Here is a 25,334-nt window from a genome sequence, read left to right as displayed (position 1 = left end):
TGAGGATGAGAAGACAGAAGACCTTAGTATAGTCTAATCAAATTTGGTCAAAGTATTCTCAACCTCAAAAATCAGTGTCAATAATTGTTGTCTTACCACCAGAAAACTTGTTTTGGAAATCCATGAAATATAGAAAGATCATTTATGGTGAACCAAAACACAACTAGTGCTTTTAAAAGGATCTATTCAGTGCAGATGAAATCTCCAATAAGACCACATTTTAAGAATGGGTTTACAGATCCTGCAGACACTGAGCTACCAACACCATAAGTAAATATAAAAGCATTTAGCCAAAACACTTCTAAATAATGAAAGCAGGATTTGTGATAGGGTTGGTAAGCGGTCCTGAGCATTAGGAAATGTAATTACCAGAACTTCATGGAATGATATTAGGGAGAGACTTTAAAAATGGTCCAATTACCTGATAAGGAAACACCAGAAATCTCCTCTACGTATCAGTCAATCAAAAAAAAAAAAGAAAAGAAAAGCAGCAATCAGAATATATACACATAAAATGTGAATATGCTATGGGAGAAGCTGGATTTAGATTTGCTGCCTATCTACTCATTGCTGAATGCAAGTGCAAGCATTTTTGAGCAATCAGCATCGAGTTACTGAAACTTAAGTAGTTGGGACTAGCATAATAAAGTGCAGCTGCTATTCCATTATAGGTTCATAGGCATTTACTAGACTAATGACCACAAGGGCCTTTTTAAGCCTAGCCATGCATCCCAAATCTCTGACAAGTTATGGTACCCTTGATAAGTGTAAGCAGGGGCCTGGGAGATGAACCATTTACAGGTTGCTTGTGTCCATTAGAGATATAGGTGCCAAACCAGGTATGAATTTCCCATTTCCGATCCAGTTGTTCAAACTCCACTTGAAGTGGATTAGGGAGAGACTCTGCTTCACATGAATAGGGAGCCTGTTCCAGAGATGGAGTAGCCTCTGGAATACATACATGTCTCTCCAGCAGGTGCTATTTATATCACAGGCAAAGTTGGTGCGGATTGTTTGGTGGATATGCAGAAGAAGGTCCATCAGAGTGGGGTCTGACAATGCCAGACATACATCTCCCCTCAGAAGCCTGTAGGAGACAGAATTCAGGGATAGGGCCTTGAGGCAGTCTGCAAAGGACATTTTACTTGAGCCCTGTATTGTTTTAATGTGGAATCTCTGTGGAAATTCCAGTTGTTGGATATGCCTGGTTTAGGTACATACCAGCAGGGGCACTGTACTTAATGATAGGTCTGATGAATGCCGAATACAGTGGAACAATGACTTCCTTGGACCTAGACACCATACCTTTGCTTATACGTTGCGCAACATAGAACAATTTCCTCACTACTGTAGACTACTGATGGCCAAAGGCTAGACTGCTGTGTCTCCCTAAGTCCCTGACTAGTGGGTCAGCTCTAAGGGGTGTGTTGTCAATATGATAGTTACCAGGGGTAGATGACTTCTCAAAGGATATTATTATGCATTTCTTAGCATTTAGTTTTAATCCATGGCTCTGACACCAATTGTTTGTCTGTGTCAGCCCTTCCTGGAGAACATTTGTGTCCATGTGGGATTCAATGACAGCTTCCAATTTGCAATCATCTGTAAATTTAGTCATCCAGAGTCCACTGACATCAGAAAAGTAAATGCCAAAAAGGAGGGGTCCAAGGACTGATCCTTTAGGGACTCCAGTTGTGACTGACCTCTGTGTAGAGGTGGACTCCCCAATTTTAACTTCCTGATTCCTGTCTGTGAGCTAGTTGGCTATCCACTGGATGACAGGTTATTAATTCACATCCTTGCCTTCTGGTCTTACTTCTATGCCCATATGATTTACCAGGTGTCTGACACCCATATTTGTTTATTAAGACTGTTAGTCTGACAGCCTGATCCTAGCACACTCAACATGGAAACTATACCAGACCAACCAACAAAATCTCCAATACTACATTAATATGGGAATTAACTGCAGCTACCGAAAATCAGCTCTACTTCACTCTTACCAAAAGATTTTTAGCAACTGTCATAGACAAAAGTAAAATAATTTGTAAAATGCCTTCTGGGTATATCTGATAATTAACTTGTTTTTCTTCATAGAAACCTAGCTGGCAACAAGATCTTTTCCAAAGGACACGACATACAAGGCCTCTTCAGTCCTAATGATTGCCACGTCCAGACTACACATGAAAGAAATGCAGTTATGAATCCAAAATATTTCAAAACAAAAAGGTCCAACTCCTTTGAATATCTTCTGACATTAATACCAACACCTGTGAAAGTGTTCCAGTAGTAGTAGTACAATAGAGGAACCTGTCAGGATGCAACTGTTCTCATTTATCAAGCTCAAAAACAGACATTATGAATTAGTTAGAAACCCATCTAGAGAATATCAAAGAGCAAGAATGTGATCCTCATGTTAGAAATGGTAAATCACCTTCAAAGTGATGCTGGCTGTCCATATGATTCTCAGACAACATTCAGATTAAGACCGTCACTAGTAACACTGGAGTGAGGTCATATATCACCAAGGAGGGAGGTATTCCTAATCACTCTACAGTACTGCACTCCTAGCCATGATCATACAGGAGCTAACAATACAAAAGTCAGCCTAACTTTTTAATGCATTTACATCCCAAGTCAATGAAAAACCTCTATCTGGCACTCTTAACCAAAGAAATCACTCTTTCGAGTGTAATCTAATCTAAGGCTGTCCGAAAGGTGAACTCTTTGCTTCTCATTTAGGGTATCATTTCCAGCACTAGCAGCCAATTTAGTGTCACATTATCTTTAAAGCTGTAGTCTCAGTATATTCACCCTGCACACTACAGGTTGAGTCCCCTATAGCTAAAGAAGCTCCTTCCTCCCATACCATTTTAATTGGTCTTTGCATTCTTCGACAATGAGGGAGTGTTGGGCATGCCTACCCTGCACACTACAGGTTGAGCGTCGAGTCCCCTATAGCTAAAGGAGCTCCTTCCTCCCATACCATTTTAATTGGTCTTTGCATTCTTCGACAATGAGGGAGTGTTGGGCATTCCTCCACCATGGGTGGGGGGTGTTGGAGGTTCCATGAGCGAGCCTGCAGATCTCTAGTGATCATTCTTTTTGTTTCAGGCACTATACCTCTGGAACCTCCTTCCACAGTGGACTGGTTTTAACAGGTTCTTAAAAACACCACCATTTCTTAAGTATTAGGTGGAACCTATATTTTGTTGTCTTAAATAAGCTTTATAGTTTTATTTACCTAAATTTGATGGTGCTTTTTGACAAACACCATAATAAACAAACTTTTCCTATTCCTCATTATGATTCATCACATATGGGCAATTGTGAGCAATGCCATTTCAGCCATCTGGAAAGCAGTCTCTCTTATATGCATTTTCCAAACCCCACCCCACCCCCAGTCCTAAAGCTGCCACAAATGGGAAAAACAGGAAAAAGCAATTCTAATTCTCTGAATTCAGTGCTAATTAGAGACAACCACAGTTCATTCTTCTTGCAGAAAAGCTTGAAACTTTGAAAATGAGTCTGTCTCTCTCTTTAGATAGCACATGATGAAGGTGGGGTTCTACATCCAAGCACCAGCTCTTTTAATATAACAGCTTTTTAGATTTAAGATTAACACCTTGATATCTTTTTTTTTTTTTAATTTTCCTGCAGAAGTGTTGCTATATTTTCAAGGAAACCATTCATCATAAGCCTATGAAATATCCAGTAGAACCTGCTTTGACTTGAACATTTTGTGCTGGAAAATACCCCTTCCTCCCTTTGAGCTGATCAGATCGGAAAATTATAAACACTGCAATCTGTTCAGCCAGAAAAAAAATTGTATATAGAGTTGTTTTAGAAAAGAACAAGGTTGTATTTAAGAGCAAATGCCTCCTGTCTACCACAAGTCTTTTCAGTCCGCTTACTTACCTGTTTTACTTTCTTAAACAAAAAGTAAACACACTGTGGATGTACACAATGCAAACAGAGGATATGGCTCTCTCAGAGAACTAAATTTATGAGACACTGATCAGCCGTTGTGTCACCTGCAATACAGAAACAGGAATGTCCAGTTACACAGTACATTTCTTAAGTGGTTTGATAGTTGTGTGCTGCAAGTCTGAGTGCCAGCTTGAACATCCTTTCACATACTCGCTATCCAAGCATTACCAGCAATCTAGCCTACATGTGAATAAGGATTCGAATCAAATGCCCTGCAAGGCAGCTTTAGTATATGCACTTATTTCTGCAAGCTGAGCATACACTCTCATACAATTTATGAATGTGCAGCAGCAATGATTCTTAGAAAGTCATACTAAAGCTGTATGACTATACTCCCAATCATACCTCTCAACTGTCTAAATTTTTGCAGAATGTCCAGATTTTTTCCTCATATTTTTGGCCTGTTCCTCACAAAATGTGTGGTTTAATGGCAAAATCACCAAGGACTGAAAATCATTAAATAATGACATGTATTTCCGATTTAGACTTCATATCCTTCAGGAAATGCATGCTATTAAAAAAACCTGCTATTCTAGCAACTTTTTAAGTTTGTAAGAAAAATACTTAAAATCTGTTCCTATTTTTGGGCCTTTGACTGCCCCCCCCCCCCCCATTATTTGTCCACATTTCTTGTGTTAAGATCCTGAGAGGTATGCTCACAATGACAGAATACATTTAATAACCTCAGCGTCCAAAAAAAATAATTGTTTTTGCATTGTAATGACATACATTTTAAAAAGACTGTACAGTTAACTTAATTTATACATTTGCCCAATTAATGGGGTGTACCCACTCATATTATAAAAATATCAATAAATCAACCATAACATTTTACCAACTTAAAGATCATGTACAACCATTTTTGCATATACCTGCAATCTTTCCCGTTTTTTCAAGGATGACAGGATAGCTCCCTTATCTGCAAATCCAATTTACCAGAAATTCTGTTGACTCATTTTACAAATTTATGCTCATATATTCTTCTATCCATGGACTTATGAGGGCAGTACTTACATCATCATGCTTATTACTTTGAGGATCTTTGCTAAACTTCCTGCATTAGTAGGCTGGGTCTCTTATCTCTTGTTTTTGTAATTAAATATCATGTTTATGCTGGACATGGACCGAGTGTAGCATGTCTGTTTATCAAAGGAACAGGTTTTGCATTAGCATGAATTTTTTGGGCAAAATAAACTATAAACTGTGAAACTCTAATGCCTGGCTTTAGTGTCCAATTGTAATCTTCAGTAATTTACTAGAAAATCAAAAGTTTTATAAGGGATGGACAGGGTACAAATATGCGGCAAAAGCAGGGATGTTCTGCAAAAATCATGAAGACATGCAGGTTAAGATTCAGTGACATCAGACAAAATTAGAAACAGTTACGAGTTATGTAGATTGTGCTGCGCATGATGTGCTTCTGACAGCAGAAGCAACCTTTGCGTTTGTTTTTACATAAAAGGAATGCAGAATGCATGGGGGATTTGAAGCATGGATTAGCCAACAATGTATAACTAGCCTCAAAATTGAAATTAGACAAAAAATACAAGTAAAACTGCCCCAGTCTGAAAATCCTCTCTCCGTATTTCCCATTCTCCCTCGTACTGACTAGGTAACGGACTCTATTGACCCCAATATGATGTCAGCAAGGAAGCACGATGAATTATGTCATGGAAGGCATTTTTTGCAAGGGATCTTCCTTAAAAAGATAAAAGAAATAGAATGCAAATTTAAAAAGACAGAAAGACGGACACGGTAAGCAAGTAATGAGGAAATGCATTTTGGGAATAGATAGGCCACTTTCACTTTGTCAGTTTGCACATGATCTTTAAAAATAGAAATCTTGGATAAGTACTCTGTTCCCAGTAGGATACAACTAAATTAGCAGCGTCCGGAGTCACTGTAGTACCCATGGATAGTCCATATATTTGCTGAAAATAGTGTTGTCCAAAAATGAAAAAAACTTCCACTCCAACACAAATTCAATGTACTCAAGAATACATTTTAAAATGCATTTTTTATAGAATATTCTCCGTCTTTTAATAGCATGATACACTCATTCATTAGTTTAACATTATGAAATTACAGTATATAAAGATTTCACTTCTAGTGTAAATAACAAATCTAAACTATTACATGAAATTATGTAACTTTCTCACTGAAATCAAGAGTCAATGAAAAAGGTGTCTTAAAACACATCCTTGAGTGCCATATCTGAAAAATTGGAAACGATTTCCAATGTTGACAGCTTTGAAGATATAGCTGGCTACAAATGTGGATCAGAACAACTTTTTTGTATATTAGGAATACCAAAAATAACTCCTACTATTGGCTTATCAACTTAAAGATATTTGTTAATTGTTTCAGTTATTTTACCTTCTAGTTTCATTGATTGCATCACACTGCTTTAGAAAGGAATTGTCACACATCTTTCTTGTGCACAATTTTGCAAAAATGTTTCTTGGCTAATTCATTTTATTAATATAATCTGTAGTGTCCATAACTGCAGTAGCCCCCCACCCTTTCTGCTTTCATTACGAGGATAGTCTTCTCAGTTGACAGTTTTCTTAAGGTCTTTGTCTCACTCGCAAATAAATTATGCTTTTATTTATGGACTGTTTTTCTTCCTAATGGCAACTTTACAGTTTTCTAATGTACATTTTTAAACTGTTCACAGAGCCTACCAAAGGTACCCTGGAAGGGAGAACAAAGTGAAACCATTTTGAAAAAAACAGTTATTTACTCAACTGTGTATGGAATAAATTATAATTTTTGAAACTTAATCACACTTTAACTTGTTGTTTTTCATCTTCTTCTGGTGGGAGGACATTTTAAAAACTTTTGATAATCTACTTGATCATGCTAGACAATCCACACCCATGTTCTCCGTTGATTTTGACACTCAGTTTGATATACCTATTTGGGGACACAAGTATTTCAGTTGAGAAAACACATTCTTTTTATTTTGGCCTATTGAAGACACATTCTCCTCTTCTCTTTCTGATGGTTCCATATTTCCAAACACCTGGAGGAACATTGTGGTAGTTGCCTTGTAACTACAGTGGGTGGATCTAAAACTCCTCTTCTCGGATTGTTTGTAGATTAATATCCAAAGTATAGCTATTACTGTTTACAGATGTTGAATTAGTTTCCAACCGTTTAATCACTTCTGACTTAAAGTTCTCATAATGTTCAATATCCCTATGAATTTTTTTCTTATTCCATTTTCTTAAAAATTCTGTTTTCTTTGTTAACATTCCTATTGACGACTGCTATGCTTACATAATCTCAATTCTTGATGCTAGTAATGTGAATTTATCACAATGTCCAACTCTTTCTGCAATACTACTTTATTTTTTTGTGTTATTGAGTAGCAGTTTCACATATTCCAACTCTCCCTGTTCACAGATTGCATCACACTGCTTTAGAAAGAAATGAGAATAAAAATCACCCAATGTTTTTATTACTTCTTAAAAATTGGGCCACACTTTTTACTGCTAGACTAGCTTTAAAAACACAGTCCCATTGCAGCATTTTAAGTTTCAAAAGGTTATTACTTATCAAGTAGAATTTAGCTGTCCTCCTTTGTCCTAATGAATGCTATACCCTTCACTGGAACCAGGAACATTTTTTTCTTCCAAAGCACTCCATTCTTTTACAGAAGGTTCCACCACAATTGCATGTTAAAATGATGACCCACCGACTCTTACGGAATCTTAGGGGAGTTTAACTACTCATTTAGAATTTGTTGAGAAATTTGATTCAAATTTTATTTCAGACATGACCCTTCAAGTATGTTTTTTATAATTATTGACAGAACACTGTACCTCTCTTATTACAACTATTTTTGGCTACTGCCCTATTAGCCACAATGGTACCCAACAGAACTGGAAGCAAAGACAAATTCAAAACAGTGTCCTCCATTTCCTCCAAATGCAGGGAAGCATTTAACAATATACCAAAAATCTCAAAAAAAAAAAAAAAAGACAATAATGTTTCCAATTCATAGTAAAAATGAATCATGCACACAAAAATATTTGGTAGATTATATGACAGTGTTGACAGAGTATAACTCATTCTACATAGGTTTTATTAGTTGAAAGAGAGAATGCATGAACATTTTTGTATTATTAAGACCCAAAATGTACTTTGTACAGAGATGCTACAAAATGCCAAAACTTTTATTTCCTTTGTTATAAACAGACTGATTAATCACATAAGGTAGAGTAGTAAGAAATAATGCTTTGACTATTTAGAATCTGTACAACAGGTTAAACTGTATGCAGGTAGACACAAATGTTGAAATAATGCAATTAACTTTACTAGTTATATCAAACAAATCAAGAGAAATTTGATCATATGATAAGAATCAAAACAATTAAAATCTCTGCTCTGTTTTTTGTGATTTGTCAAGGAGGAAAGTGCTTATCGGTTTGTCTTTAAGTTTATTAAACATTTTTACAGTGTGGGTACCTCCTGGTACTGCAATTCATAAATGTTTACCTGATCACAGATAAGGCTGATAGTGGCCAGTATGTCTCCAAAACAAAAGCAATGGTGATTTTTGTGGAAAAACATACAAGAAACATTCCATTTAACTACTGTATTAAAGATGTACAAATTTATGAAATGGACCGTTTGGTGATGGTGGATATGCAGACAATGTATTATGTTATACCTAAAGATGTAGGTTTAGAAATGGTGGGAAAATGTATTCTATCAAGCTTCAAAATGTTCCTGCTCAAAAATGAGACATTTAATAGAGATATTGGATGTATTTTTATGTACAAATTTGTTACTTTTGATGGTAAATTATACAGACAAAAGAATGGGGTAGTGATGGGAGTTGCTAAGGCTCCCAGTTACAAGAATTTATTTATAAGAAGATGAGAAAAGACTATTTTTAAATCTCAATTTATGACTTATTGAAATTATAGAAATGATTTATTGATGATATTCTAATTATTTGATCTGTAATGGAAGAAAAATTAAAGGAATTTAAATACATATGAAAAGTATCACTGATTTATTTTAACTTTATTATGAGTTATGACTTTCAGCAAAACAGTTATTTGGAATTAATATTGATAAAAGAACAAAGTCAGTTAAGAACAGCTGTTAATTATAAATGTGTTAATAGCAACAGCTATTTGTAATTTACAAGTGTGCATATATATTGGTTAAACCACAATATTGTGAAAGGGCAGCTGATTATAACAAGTATGTTAACAGTTGATGTTAAATGATCTGAAGAAGAGACTTTAATAACTGAAACATTTTCCACAAGAGGCTATCCCATAAGTTTAATAAACAATGAGAGAGAAGAAAGTAAAAAGGGGTTGGGCACTAGATATCAGCCCTATAGGTTTAATACAGGAGATGCCGAAAGACAAAAAGAATAAAAATGGATAAAAAGTGTTACTAAAAAAATAAATTCATTAGATACAAGTATTAATACTATGATGGATAATTGGTAAATCATTACAACATGTTTGGACTTATGTGATGTTATGTATAAACTGGAGTTTGTTAATCAAAAGGAGAGGACAATTAAAATATATTTAAAAAAAGCAGAAGGATGGAAATGTTTGGGAAAGTACTGACAAGAGGAAAAGGCTATGGCATACCAGGTCTTTTTACTTGTCAGTCTAACAATGTAATTTATTATATTTCATGTGCATTTTGCTCCACATTTTATATAGAAAGAACATCAAGGCCTTCATATATAAATATTTATTAGCATATCCCATTCAATAAGGATGAAAGAGGAATCAAATACTTTAGCTAGGCATGCGTTAAAGGGTAGGGAGGAACTTTTAACTATTTTTTTGTTAGAATCTGTATTTTCTATATATCTATCTATGGAAAACATGACTTAAGAGCAAATAGATTAGATAAAATATTTATAGAAATTGAGAGGGAATGCTTGTGTTACAACTGGTTTGAATAATATAGAAAATGTTTAAATCTTTCTAAAAGGGAAGGAATTTAAAACAACACTAAGATGTGCATTTTTTGTTTTAGAATAGCCTTAATCTGTCCTTTTAATATATTTTTGGTATTTAACTTTGAGTGTTACTCATATTAAATAATGGGATGTGGGTCATGTTACAAGATAGTTTCATATTTACTTAACACCATTCAGTTTGGGAGCACTGACTGCAGAAATCCCAAGCAGACAAAAGAATTTACTTTGTTACTGATTTTGCTATTTTTAAGACTGGATCGATTAAATTTTTTTATCATGGACTAATCGTTTTTGTGAGAAGTTATAAAATAATGCTAGTCACATAAACCATGTGGAACTATTAGTACAACACAAAAGATTAAAATAGGATTAAAAATATATTTCTCTCATTTTTTATTAATAATTGTCCTTTAATTATAAAAAAATAATGAAAGAGCTCAATAAAGTTTGTCATCAGTTATACAGATAGGCTATAGGCTCTCTAGTGAACCAGACATTCACTTTGGTTGAAATAGGACAATAATCTGGAGAAGATACAGAGCAGTGTTTAAATCTTTGACTTTTCCACCATTCATCCACAGGTGTTTAAAAGCCATCCAAGTGGATATCTCTGCAAGATGGTATTAATCATTGACACAGACTGCATACTATTTTTGTTAAAGATAGGTATCAGTATTAAGGTATAAACAGAGTATAATAGTAAAAAAGAGATTACCTCTGCAAGTAGAAGCATGCAGAATAAAACAGCACAGCTAACTTGCTAGAGCCCTGTGGCTCTTCATATGTTTTTGGAGGGGATGAAAATAAACAATTTATATGGAGTAACTTCTGCAGCTTACAGCGAGACAACAGGAAAAACAATTTGGTACTTATTCTTGCAATCCACAAAGTGATGATAATCTGATACTTGTCGGATTACAGAACAGTGTGAAAAAAACATGCCAAAATACTCAGGAGAATGAGAATGCAGCCAATTTTTCTGTCCATGATGAACAGTAGACCTCTAAATACAACAACTCTTGTCATCTTTTGGTTAAGCCTGCACCTGACTCAAATCAGATAATCTTCATTCCTCTCTGCAAAAACCTACATACAACCCCTAAAGGGGAAAAGCTGATAAAGCACATTATGAATGCACTGCATCACATATAACTTAAAACATATAGGGTTTAGTATCGGTGCATTCTTTTTTCCTGCACTCTGTCTGGTTATTAATTCAGTCTTTTTTCCCCATTCAATTGGTAAAATGAGAAAGACTATAACCATCCCCTCTCAACTGTTGGTCTTGTACTAAAATTACCTCTCACAGTAATCCATCAATGAGGGATTAGACTTGTGGTGCAATGCAACATACATACTCAAAAGCAATTCCACTGTTCCACTGACCACTTTATTAAAGGCAGTCATCTACAGTAGTTGCATCAGCAGATGGAAAAAGGAGCTAAAATCTGCAAAAAAGCACTCAAGACCTAACCCTTGCAAACAGCAATAAGAAACTTTTTCAGCACAACTGAGTTTCATACAGGCAAGTAGAATCTTTGAAGTTCACAAGGTGATGATCAGACCTTTTGATAAGTTTTATCAATATTCAGTGGCTTACTGGACTAAAGTAAGTAAAGTAGTCCTAGAGTGAACTTCCATATGCATGGTGGAGACACAAATGTGAGATCGAGTAACAGAATCATAGAATGTTCAAGGCTAGAGTCTTACGACCATCATGCCTTGCCAGTTCCCACCCTAGGCTGTACCTCCCTGTCAAGGAAGGTTAGACCAGTCAAACCCAAGGTGAATTTAAGAACATCTTTCAAAGGAGATTTGGATAATTGGATGAAAGATAGCATATCGCACTGATTTATCTGCAAGGGCGTCTATTCCAGAGGTGAAGGAAACACTGAGCAATGAATATCTCTCTACATCTTGTTTTATTCATCTACTGAAGCAGGTTTAGAGCCTTTATTCTGGAATTTGAAGGACTGTTTAATTTAGAGGTTACAAAAGATCCTGGACTGCTGGGTTCCTGACTGCACCAAAGGCAAAGCATAGATCTTTGCAGGGGAGCTTATAAGACAGAGAAAAGAGGGATGTCATTTTTAGTTTTTTCTTGTATCAGAGATTTTAGGCTTGTGATCCTTTTTGTTAAGAACCGTTGAGGTCTTTCCAACTGTTTGTTACACCTGACAAGTGACATCCCAAAGGGGGCATTGTATTCTATAATTGGTCTGATCAGTGCTGAATACAACTTTCATTAAATATTAAAATCTAAACAACACTCCATTCGTGAACAGCTGCAACAAGTAAAAGGATTTCATGACCTCTGTTGCTACATGATGATTAAAAGAATTCTCATTCTGAAGGAGAGCACTGCAATGCTATATACTGGGGGGGGGGGGGTAGTTGTCTGCCACACATAATGTTGCATTTTTTGTAGCGAGTCCAGTAGGACACCACCATTCATCTTCACGTTCTCTGACACTTCCCCTGCCACTCTCACTGTGTGGGTTCTGTCTTTCATACAATTTGCTATCCATCTTACCTCCTAGGGGTTTGTGTGTAATGCATTTAGTTTATTAATTATGCCTGCATGGGAGTGGTATTGAATGCCTTGACCAAATCAAGGTAGGGTGCGTGTAAAGTGGAACAACTGTCATCAGTAGTTTACCAGGATCATTACAAAGGATCTCTACCTTTTACCAAAACAAATTACTGCAAATCTAGCCTGATGAGATGTTTAATGTCTTCATTAATAAAGTTTGTTACACTGCATTCCACAGCCTTTCAAATGAGACTCATCAGGGTAATGGGTCTAGAATTTCTGGTAGTAGGGCCACCTTTACAGAGTGACATAACCAGTGTTATGTGCCATACATACAGCAGGCTTAGATTAAACGGCTTATAAAGTGGTTCCTCCAGACATGCTTAGTACTATTTAACAAACTACCCAGTATGTTACTTGGTCCCATGGAAGAAGTGTTCTTAGTACCGGACAGCACTTTTGGTACAAGTTCTTTAGCAATGGTAGGAGAGGAGTTTGATGGATACAGATATCTTAGGGTTTTGAATAGTCATCTCTGCAGTGAATTTTGCACTAAATTTGTTAGTATATTGGCAATGTACACCAGATATTAATATTTTTTTACCATTTATTATGAGTTCTGTATATTGTTGAGGGCTGTTTCAAGGTTTTCTAACATAATGGAAGAAGGATTTGTAATTACCATTGGCTTCAGATACCAGTCTGAGTTAATGGGCTGCCTGAATAGATCTAATATTATTTTTTTTATTCTTAGTCAGATGTCTAACATTTTCTTGACTTGGTTGTCTTTAGATCTGTTGAGTTTTTCTTTTACTGTAGATTTAATTTTAATTGGCAGGACCACCAGTGTTGCTTGCTTTTAAATTTATTATATTTTGGTCTATATGGGTCTGACAATTCTGTACATCTATTTGTGTCTAATTATAGAACTACTTTGTGAATGTGATGTTATACGTGCAATATGAAATTTGTATATACTATGTTTCTGTACTATCCTACTTAAATTCTGTACTATATTGAGTGTTTTTTTAATGTTCATAATCAGTACTTAGAAATTATACTGCTGTTCATATTCAAAACAATACAATTAGGTTCATAGGAGGCTAATCTGCCCTAGGGCATTTATAAGCCTAGCCAGAGTGTGTGTGGCTTTCACCACCCCTTAGGATGAGAATACTATGCCCATTTAGGGTTTAGTTTACTGTGCCTCTATCTAGTAGTGACACAGAGATGACCCCCCGGGGTAAACCTACGATCTCCCATCCACTCGTCAAGATTTCTCTTGAATAGAGTTAGTGAGGGGCTCTGCCTAACATGGATTGGGATTCTGTTCCAGAGTGTATGGAGCCTCTGGGTTATGAATCTGTCCCTCCAGCATGTCTTATTTATTTCTGTGTTGAGGTTTAAGTCTCTTGCTCACGTGGCTCTGATGGATTTGGATTTTCTGAGGTGGAGCATGTCCATTAATTCCGGATTGGACATGGCCTTGTACGTCAGGCACAGATCACCTCTGAGTAGGCGGTATGAGACTTAATAGAGCTGGAGTTTTTTCAGTCGAGCAGCATATGACATATGTTTAAGACCCTTTATTCTCTTGGTGAGGAACTTTTGGGGTCTTTCCAACTGCTGCAGGTGTCGGGTAAGATACATCCCAAATGGGGCATTGTACTCAATCATTGGCCTGATAAGGGAAGAGTACAGGGGCACAATGACCTCTCGATCTAGATGTGAAACCCTTCATGATAAGGTGGGCAATATAGAAGGTCTTCCTAACCACTTTGGCAATGTGCGTGTCAAATGAGAGGTTACTGTCAACCTGGGTCCCTAGGTCCCCGATTACCTCTTCTGTACTTAATGGATTACCACCTATGTGGTAATTTGTGGGTACCTTGTTTTTCCCAAAGGGTATGACTATACATTTTTTGGCGTTCAGCTTTAGGCCATGGTTTTGGCACCAATTATCCGTTTCTATGAGGCCTCTCTGAAGGATGTTCGTGTCCGCTGAGGTATCAATTATGGTGCCCAGTTTGCAGTCATCTGCGAACTTTGTCAGCCACAATCCTCCTATGTTTGCCTGTACCTCAGAAAAATAAATGCCGAACAAGAGGGGTCCCAGGACTGAGCCCTGTGGGACACCACTTGTGACCAGCTTAGAGTCTGACATAGCTCCAGCAACTCAGACCCTGTGGGTTCTGTCCTTGAGCCAGTTTGCAACCCATCTTGTGACATATGGGTTTACATTTAAGCTAGTGAGTTTGTCTATGATGCCCGAGTGGGGTATTGTGTCAAAGGCTTTTGCAAGGTCAAGGTAGGCTGTGTGAACTGCCTTACCCTCATCAATGGCCTTAGTGACTGTTTCAAAAAAGTCGACCAAGTTCAAAAGGCAGGATCTGCCCTTGACAAAGCCAAATTGGGTAGGATCCAATGTCTGTAGGTCCCCAATGTCTTTGTTTAGGAGTTCCATAATGATCCTCTCCATAGCTTTGCAGACAAGGCTCGTCAAGCTTATGGGGCAGTAATTTCCAGGGTCCATAGAAGCACCGCCTTTGTGAAGTGGGACCACTGTTGCCGTACGCCACTCTTTGGGTACGTATCCTGTAGTAAGGCTAAGATTAAACAGCAGCCTTATGTGTGGGTTTAGTTCCTCTTGGAGTTCATGTAGCACACAGCCCGGGACACCGTCCGGTCCCATTGATGCTGTGTTTTTAGCTTTAGAGAGGGCGGCTCTCACCTGGGCATCTGAGATGTTAGAGAGGCTACTCTGCTGGGATAGTTATTTCTCCTTTTGGGGGGGAGGGGGAGGAGAAATTTGCACTGAACCTGTCTGCCAGAATGTTGGTAATGTCAGTGGGTTCAGTGTATTTTGTGTAATATTGGACTAACTCTGAGCATATCTGGGAGTTTTCACCCAGGTTTCTAACATAGCTAAAGAAGGCCTTGTGATTGTCTTTTGTATCTTTTGCGATTTTTCTCTCAAAGTTGGCCTTGGATGATTTTATGAGTGATCGTAGTTTTTTGCTAGTACTGATCAGAGTTGCCTTCCCTTTTAGGGATTTTGCTCTGTCATGTAGTAGCTTCCTCCTCCTGTTGTAAAGTTTGTTTATGGTTGGGGTCCACCAGACTGGGCGCCTGCCTTTGGGGGAATGGGTCTTGGTTTTATTTGGGATTGCATGATCCATGCATTCTTGAAGGTGCCCATAGAAGGCATTTGTAAAGGATTCAGCAGTGTGGGTTGTGGTTTCCTCTGGCCCAGGGGCCTTGAAGGATACCACTTCAGTCTTAAGCAGTGTGAAGTTGGCTTTTGAGAAGTTCTTCACTGTGGTCTTTTGTGCAGGGGGTGGGGGCGGGATGTGGATTTCCAGTGAGATTAATTTATGGTCTGATCTTACCAATGAGGGATATACATCCGGTGTGGAGCATTTTGTCCCCATGTTTGTGATGATCAGAGCAAGTATATTGTCTCCTCTTGTGGGAATGGTGACTAGTTGTTCCATCGCATTTGAGTTTATAAATTCTAGGAACCTTTGGGCTAGGGTGTTGGGGCTTGAGTAATGTTCCCAGTCTATGTTTGGGTAGTTGAAGTCTCCCAATATGATGGTATTTGGAGAGACATTCATACTCTCCAGTGTCTTCAGGAAGGCTGTGTGGGGTTCCCGAGTTTAAGAGGGTGGTCTGTAGCATGCTACAAACTGTAAGGCAGTTTTGCCTATGGTTAGTTGCACCTGGATGGTCTCCGATGCTTTGCGCATTGCCACTAACCTGGAGGTGTGGGTATCTTTGATGAATATGGATACTCCCCCTCCTTTTGTGGTTCGGTCCAAGTTTTGGGGCCGGAAAGCATGATATGAGGTAAAACCTGATAGTGCTGGGGTGCTGTCAGGAGCCTTGAACCAGGTTTCAGTCACTGCACAGACATCGATGTTCTCCATACTGAGGAGGGCTTCGAGAGCGTGCATCTTAAGGTTTAGACTTCTGGCATTGAGCAGCATTATCCTTAGTTTTTTTCCACTTGTGTTTTCTAGGGAGGTAGGTTTGTCATTTGAGCCTTGCCTAAAAAAGGCACTATGGGGGTGGCAAGAGCCTTGGCCAATATCCGGAAGCCCAGGGGTGACAGGTGCAAGCCATCCCTTGCGAAGCAGCATGGCTTGTCGAGCATGTCATCCCAAGCAGACAGACATTGGATCCCCTTAGAATGACACTAGTAATTAAGCCAATTGTTAAAAAATTTGTACTGTCTTTTGGTGCTTTTCTCCACCAAAAATGGGCTCCTAGCTCAGTTGGACTTTCCCAGTTAACAAATGTAATTAATTAAGTAATAAATTAATAAATAAGTGAATTTTGAGACTTCATCATACAATTTTATATCTATGCACATCAAGTCATAATACAGAATGGTTGAATTCTAAAAACAAACTATCCTTAAAGTACAGTCGTGTACACTTACCATAAATGTAGATGTTAAGAGTGTATTCACTGTTGCAGTCATTACATTTGGGAAGAATCCCAAAGCTATGGTTGGGTGGCTAGAGCTAAACAGCATTAAGTGCTGCTATAAGGCCCTGCAGAACTGCAGTGGCAAAGCCTGCCCTGGACATAGAGTAGAGAGGCAAATGATAATGCTTCGTAAAGGTGTGAACAGAACTCCAAGTATCAGCCTCTAGAATGTCTTTGGTTGGTACTCCTCTGAGAAAGGCTGAAGTGGCTGCAACTCTGGTGGAATGAGACCTAATACCCTTGGGTATAGGTTTACCATGGTGTAAGTAGCAGAAACGAATGCAGTGGCTTATCCACTTTGAAATAGTCTGATTTGAAATAGCCTTTCCTTCTGATCCTGCAGCATATGCCACTAGTAATTGCTCAGTTTTTCTTAGAGCTTTAGTCCTGCTCAAGTAGAATCTTAGCTGTCTGTGTACATTCAAGGAATGCAGAATTCTCTCCCCTTTGTTCTGTGGACTTGGATAAAAGGCTGGCAGATGAATAGTTTGGTTAAGAGCCACAATGGAAACCACCTTAGGCATAAATGTAGGATTTGTCCTCAAAGACACCCTGTCTGGGTAAAATATGATGAAAGGCTCTACAGCCATGAGGGCCTGTAGCTCTGAAACTCTTCATGCTGACGTAACTGCTAGTAGCAGAGCGGTTTTCCATTATAAGAACTTTATATCAGCGGTAGCAGCTGGTTCAAATGGAGGCAGGGTGAGCTTTTCCAACACATAATTGAGGTCCCATGCAGGTAATGGTGATCTTCTAGGATGCCTTAAATTTTTGGCTCCTGTAAGATACTGCTTTAGTAAAAGGATGAGAAAAGATTGGTGTCTCTGTATTGTAATGAGTTGAAATGGCAGAGGTATGGATTTTAATTGACGAGAAAAAGACAGGCCTTTGTGAAGCATCTCAGTCAAGTATTGTAATATCTGAGGAATATTTGGTTCTGCTATATCAGTTCCTTGTGCTCCAAGCACAGAATCTCTTCCATTTATCAGCATAAGATTTTCTAGTACTAGGCCTTCTTGCTTCCAAAATGACATCCATCACAGCTTTAATGAGAGTGTTGTTTGTATAACTACATGATCAGCCATGCTGCCAGGTTCAGTGTCTGGAGTTGATTGTGCAGGATCTGATTGTTTTGCAGGGGCAGCAGTTGAGGTCTTTGAGGCAAGGTCCAAGCTGGGTACTGAGACAAGTTCTTTAGGACTGGGTACCAGTATTGGCGGGGCCAGTCCGGGGCAATTAGTATCATCTTTGGTTTCTCTTGTCTGAATTTTAGGAGGACCTTGGTAAGAAGAGGCAGAGGAGGAAAGGCGTAAACTGACTAACTGAAGGATAGGGCGTCCACTTTCCATGCTTGTCTGTGATAAGTCCTTGTGCAGAATCTTTTCAATTGATAATTTTGAGGAGAGGCAAATAGAGCTATGCCTGGGCTCCCCCATTTCTTTGTTATGCTTTAGACTTGTGGATCTAGTTTCCACTCGTGAGGATCCATAAGGTTTCTGCTTAAATCGTCTGCCAGAGTATTTTGCTTTCATGGCAGGAATTAAGCTTTAAGATGTATTTGGTAAGTCAAAGCTATGTCCCACAGTGCCATGGCTAATATGCAAAGGGGGTATGAGTGTGTGCCCCCCTGCTTATTTATATACCACATGACCGTGGTGTTGTCCGTCTTTATCAGTAGTTGTCCTGGATGAAGTGAGTGCTTGAAGGCTGTTAGGGCATTTTGAACAGCTAGCATCTCTTTCTGGTTGATATGTAGATGCATTTATTTTATGGTCCATATGCCCTGACTGCATCTTCCCGCCATGTGGGCCCCCCAGGCATAAACTGATGCATCTGTTGTTAAGGTTTGGCTGGCAGGGGGTAGAGTGAAGTTCCATCCCATGTTTTGGTGACATGCCTTTGCCCACCATAGAAACTCCTGTTGTAGGCAGGGAATGAGAGGAATCATCGATTCCAGACTGTGACAATGCTGACTCCATACACAACATTTTAGGTACCACTGAAGTTTCCTCATTTGCAGTCTTGCATATGGAATCAGTAGGATGCAGGATGCCATGAAGCCCAAAGTCTGCAGAATTTGTCTTGCAGATAACTGGGGTTTTGTTGCCATCAGTTTGAAGTAAGTAGTCAATTGTCTTTGCTTGTCTGGTGTGAGGTAAGCCATCTGGGCAGTTGTATTCAAGCTTGCACCCAGGAATGTTATCTTTTGAGAGGGTACCAGTTGTGATTTCTTTTCGTTTATTGTGTACCCTAGGCATGTTAGAAGCCTTTTCACAAATGCCAGGTGTTGAAGAAGAATGTCCTTGTTCTCTGCTTGAATGAGACAGTCGTCCAAGTAAGGATATATCTGAATACTTCTTTGTCTGCAAAATGCGATTACTGGTGCCAGGCACTTTGTAAAGACCCTGGGCGCAGTAGATAAGCCAAAGGGCAGTGCAGAGAATTGGTAATGCATTAAGCCAGCCTTGAATCTGAGGTATCTTCTGCACGATTGTCTTATTGGGACATGCAGGTATGCCTCTTAGTTCTAATGGCACCAGCCAAGCATTCTTGCCCAGCATGGGCAGAAGCTGCCGCAAAGTCAGCATTTTGAATTTTGGAATGTCCAGGTACGTGTTCAAAATCGATAAATCCAGTATTGGCCACCAGGCCTTGTCCTTTCTGGGTACCAAGAACAGTCGAGTAAAAACCCTGTCCTTTTTCCTGTTCTGGTACTGGCTGAATGGCCCCCATACCCATGAGGGACGTAACCTGTTTCTGTGCCTCTGCCCATTGATTTTTTGGCAGATCTGGCCAACCGTTTGCCATTGGCAGAGTATGGAAATGGAATCTGTATCCCTGTGATACTATGTTTAGCATCCACTTGTCCTGGGTTACTAACTGCCAATTTTGAGCAAAAAGTTCTAATTTTCCCCCTAAGGGTGCAGCCAAAAGATGAGTGCTTGGTGCAGGCAGAGGGAAGTCATTGGGACCGTTTTCTGTAGCTTTGTGCTTTATCTCCTCCAGATCTGGAGGTAGAAGCGCCCCATTGCTTTGACCTGTATGAATCTTGCTCCTGGTATCTGGAACCCTAAGGGCATCTGGATTTGCCCTTTTGAACTCTGTCTGACACAGGAAAGGACCAATTTTTTATAGGCTAGTGTTAACTGAATCTTGGTGGCTGCACTTGTAAGAAGTCTTTTACAGTTTGCATAGACTTAGCTTTGTCTTCCATTTTCTTTAAAACCTCTTCTGCCTTAATACCAGAGTATCATGCTGTAAAGGTGCATCTGGCAATTTAGCTTTAACATGATCAGGCAAATTTTGTTCCTTTAGCCAGGCATGCCTCCTAATCACAGATCCAGTAACTGCAGCCCTGCAGGAGGCCTCTAAGGAATCAAAACCACATTGCAAAGTATGCTTTCCAACCTGTTCAGTTGCATGCAATAATTCCTGCAATTCTTTATTTTCTGCACATTCAGAAATCATCATCATTTTCTATTTCAGCAATCCCATAACATGTTGTTGATACTGGAGCATATGAAATTGACAGTTTAAGGCCCCAACTGCCAAGGTTGCAGATGTATAAACCTTTTTCCCCCAATCTATCCAGTGCCCTTGAATCTCTGTCAGAGGGGGTAGGATTTTTTGCTGTTGAGGCCTTAACTCCCTTTGGGTCCTGTGAAACAGTTTCGGGATCAGCAGCAGGGTTTCTAAACAAAAAATTATGTGAATCAGGGACCCTGTAATATTTGTCAGGCTTGCTGGGAGCCGGAGGTAAGAAGTCAGGGGTCAAGCTTGACTCCAAAAACACATCAACCACAATGTCTAAAACAGGGGGTATGGCTAAAGGCCTGTGCTGAGGGAGAAGGAGGAAATCCCCGAGCCTCTTTTTTGATTCTGGAGAAATCTTGACTCTCCCAGTGAAAATGCTCCCTCAAAGTATGCAAGGTTTCTCCAAATGAATAACCCTCAGGAGGTGATGCAGATGGTATAGACTCCTCTGAATCCTCATAGGGAGGTATAGATAATTCCTGATGAGAAGAGGAATCAGAAGAAATAGAAACTTGATCTGAAGATTCATAATCAGTGTCTTGCCTAAGCCGCTTATCTGGAGGGGGATGGGTACCCCTGATCAAGGTAATAAGGTCTTCAGCCATTGTGATCATCTGTTTTTTAGGAATAGAGGCCTGTGCACATGGCTCGTGCATCGTTTTTTTAGTTTTAGAAGTTGCTTTTGTCTTGGGTTTTGCAGCCGTCGTCGGTTTGATATACAAAATGTTGAGGCCTGAAAACACCCTCAGAAGCCGGTGCCTGCTCAGCGGCTCCGGACCCATCCGAGGGAGATACATTCATGGGTCCAATACTTTGAGTATCTCATGGCATGCCAGACTCCACATGGGTGTCGGTAGGGGCCTGCGACTCGAAAGTACCAGGTATCAGGGGCTGCGAAAGTGCCTCACTGAGTACCGGCGAACCGGCGACTGGCTTAGGAGAAGCTTTGTCATCAGTTTTGGACCTCAACTGTCTCTCTCTGTCCTTTTCTTTGCATTTTTATGTACTCCGGTAGTCAGATTACTATCCGATGACATTTCTGGGTAGTTAAATCCGTTTCCAACATACTCAGAGGCAAAAATATACAGACGCTTAATAGTGCGTTGGTTAAATCTAGCACAAAACCGATAGCCAGGCACACTGTGATCAGGGCCTGGGCAAGGAATACAGTATAAATGGAAATCCTTATGAGGTATTTGCTTCCCATAAGTAATACAATTATTAACTTTTTCTGACATCGGTATGGAGCAAGAAAAAAAGATTCCCCAATGGGGTACTTAGCTTTAGTGAAGACTTCGGTTCTGAAACTCAAACATTTCAGTAGTCGGCCGACTGGCACTTGCGAAATGCTTCTGCTTTGGGCACAGCGCGGCAAGAAAGACTAAAGAAAATGGCGTCGGCTGCATGTTTTATACCCCTGATGACCTGACGTCATGGAAGAGGAGACGGCAACCGACGCAGGACCCAAGACTTTGGAATTCATGCCGACTGAGGACAACCTGCCAGCAGATTACCGAAATGTAATGACTGCAACAGTGAAACACGAAGAACATCCATATATTTTATTTATTTAACATTTGTTGACCGGGCTAGTCTAGCTGGATATATGTCCATTTTCAGTAGAGGCCCAGGGAGAAAGCTCCACAAAGAAGAGACAAAATTCAAAATCAAATTACAGTTACAAAGCATTAAACTTCAGTTACAGACACATTAAAGTTTAGTTAAGAAAATACAGATAAAATACACCACGTCCCCTATTTTCCAGCTTGAGGGGTTTTTTTTTCATAGAGGGAAAGTATCAAGAAGGAATAGGGAAATTCCTAGAAGAGAGTCTAAGTAACAAGTTGGAAGAGAGACAAGTTATAGAAGAGAAAAAAATCAGAAAGAGATAGTAGTAAAGTGCAAGTTGTGCTTCGAGTAGAGCAGGAAGCAGATGGGATGTCTGTTAAGTCTAGCTGGGTAAACTAAGTCCAACTTTCAGGTAGTGACCTTTAAAGTGTCAATAATATAAGGTGGAATAGCTTAGGAAAAGTTATATGATGATGAAACAGGAGTAGAAAGTATTAGTCAGGGTTACTACAGGGACAGAGCCAGTGGCTAGTAAGATAAAGTTTAAGTTTCCTTTTGAAAAGTTAAGTAGAGGAAATACAAGTGAGGTCACCAGGAAGTAGGTTCCAGCTTTTTCCCATTCTATAAGAGAAAAGGGAATCTCCTGCTTTATTGTTGGATTTATGTGTAGATACTAATAGTTTATTAGATGAATGAAGGTTAGAAAGATTTTTATATGGACTGATATAAAACAGGTAATCAAAAATCCAGCAAACAATGCCATTCCACCACACTTTATTGGCAAATAATAACTATGGAAACCCTATACTTAGCATACTCAAATTAAGTAGAACTTCTTGGTGTTACCTTGCAAAGGCTCTTTTCAGTTTTACAAATTATGGCTTCCCACTATTCTATATCCAGAACAAATAGCAATGCAATACCCTAGTGAGGGAATATACTGCAGTTTCAAAAATGGCAGCACATTTTGGTCCACCTGCAATACAGTACTACAAGCCATTATTCCTTCAGTACAACAAGAAACCTATGATAAGAGGCTTTGTGAAATGAAATAAAGTTGAGCTAAATAAAATATGAATGTATTTGTGGCCTCTTATAATCTACTATTCTGATCATCACAAAATATATCTCTGATATATATGTATATATAATGCAGTAAAACCAAACAAAACACACAGTGGTGCCTTCCAGATGGCTAGGTGCACCCAATTCAGCACAAGGAATACAATAAATCTCACACACAAACTTAGCAACTACACAAAACAACAACTCCCTGGAACAATAATAAAATACCACGCCGTTATAAAATGCTGAGTTGACAACCATAAAGCATAAATGTAATAAATCCGCACCATTAAATGATAACTATGTGCAAACAATACGCAACTACATAAGGAACATTACAAAGTGGAAATTCACCAGAAGAAGGGGCAGTTAAAAGACATTTAAAAAATATTCTAGACCAAACTGAGAGGAGTACATGTGTACTCCTTGTCACTGTTGAGGGACTCACTCTGGCAGTGAGACTATTATGCTAACGTGCAGCTATAAACTCTGGTGCTGCTTGGCTTTTGAGGAGTGTGGTTACCTGTCACGCATCAGTATGAGCAGATTCCGTCACTGAAAAGCTTTGCGGGGAAACTCAGTAATTACTTATGCTTCTATTATATTTACAGCACATCTGTTGTTAACTTACTTGCTTAGTCATATTAATTCCTGTCTTGAAGCTCTTCCTTATTTTTGAATAGCTGTTCCATTTCATTGAATTATATTCAGTGTTTGTAAGGTATGCATATGACAGATTACAAAACATTGGTAATAATATTAGTCAATCTTCCTTCATCAGCTAGCACTTTTTTAACAGAACCGTTCCTGTTTTGCTTTTTTTAAATCGGTCAAACTCAAATCACATTTGATAAAAAAGAGACATCATTCAGTCAACAACAGTAATAGAATTACCTTGGTTGGGTTTAACACCTTCTGTATGCTGGAACTGGATACAACTGCTGGCCACTGATGTAATGTTTTCTCTCAGTAATCCAGAGAGCTCGGTTTCAACTTTTGTTAACTGTAGCAGTAACACGTCTCTCGCGCCTACATTTGTTTTCCCTTGTGTGTAAGTAAACCAATTTTTCCAACAAACGCAGACTTATCACACTGAGATACGTCCAGTTCAAACATAACTTTCATTTAGTTCTGAAAGGGCACAATCACACGGCGTCTCAACATTTAATCACCTCTCTTTTCAGTTACACAGCTCCCTTCCTTAACTCACCTGGGCTGTACTACCTGTGAACTCTCCTCCCTAAACAAACAAAAAAGGAAGGAACCAACTGTGCATATTCCCTGCACGGTGATTGGATATCTAACGTCCTGTTTATATTTCTTCAGTATAACCGGATAACTCTTTATCTGATCTGTATAAAAACTGACTAGTCGTTTGACATTAGGCATACTAGGTCTAGCTTTTGCTTTCCTTTCAACCAGAATACTCTTCTAGTTTTATACACCTCTGCGTTAAGTAGTGAATCTAAACAACCGAATGAATAATGGGATCTAAATGCTTGTATTTTTCACGAAAAAGAATTCCTTAACTTCTTTTTCAGAGTTCGTCTTGGCAGTAAGGAAAGTAACTTAATAGTCTGCCTGAGTCTGTCTTCATAACCCACGTTAACATTCAGAAATGCTTCATTTTAATCCAGCGTCTGGGAATGAACTCTCTGTAGAAAATGTGTTGAAAAATTTTTTCCCCTTATTTCACTTACACCCTGTTCAACTTTAAAACAAATACAACAATGACAAAAGCACCGTTTTGGCTTCGGAAGACCCCCAGACCATGCGAAGAGCAGTTGCAAGGGCTTCGAAGCAGTGCATTCCAGTGCAGTGAATAAAATGATAACACAATTGCAGTCTGATTTTTATTCGGACTAAAACTAAACCTCCCAGAAAGACTGTAGCTATAATATGCTGTTCGTCTCTAAATAAATATAAATATCCTCGGGGGGTATCATAAGGTTTCTGTTTCTCCTGTGATCCCACGATCTTCCTTTCAACATTGCGTAAACATAGCAGGGAAACCACAAGTGTGAAATGTGGTTTAGTGTCCAATGCACCTTCGCACGTCCGGACGTCCCCACGTACACTTCATGACCTGCACATGATGTGACCATTTACTAATTAGGTTAGTCACACCTCAGGGTGTGGGTGTGTGTGTGTGTGTTTCTTCATCAAATTGTGTGACACAGT

General features: G+C 38.9%; 1 long non-coding RNA gene across 2 annotated transcripts in view; it reads right to left on the bottom strand.

Annotated features, from left to right (window-relative positions):
* LOC122810868 overlaps window positions 1-24,773 on the bottom strand; it is a 483,768-nt gene extending 458,995 nt beyond the window's left edge. Inside the window, exon 1 of one of the 2 annotated variants that reach the window (XR_006366132.1) lies at window positions 24,048-24,773. This is a non-coding gene — a long non-coding RNA (uncharacterized LOC122810868). The remainder of the gene's footprint in view (window positions 1-24,047) is intronic. The other variant, XR_006366131.1, reaches the window with a different exon arrangement.
* Between the last annotated feature and the right edge of the window lie 561 nt (window positions 24,774-25,334).

Source organism: Protopterus annectens, chromosome 9.part0, assembly GCF_019279795.1.
Source record: "Protopterus annectens isolate FY-2018-M chromosome 9.part0, PAN1.0, whole genome shotgun sequence".
Lineage (NCBI taxonomy): Eukaryota > Metazoa > Chordata > Ceratodontiformes > Protopteridae > Protopterus > Protopterus annectens.
Note: the sequence above shows the minus strand (reverse complement) of the source record. Positions and strands in the feature narration are given on the sequence as shown.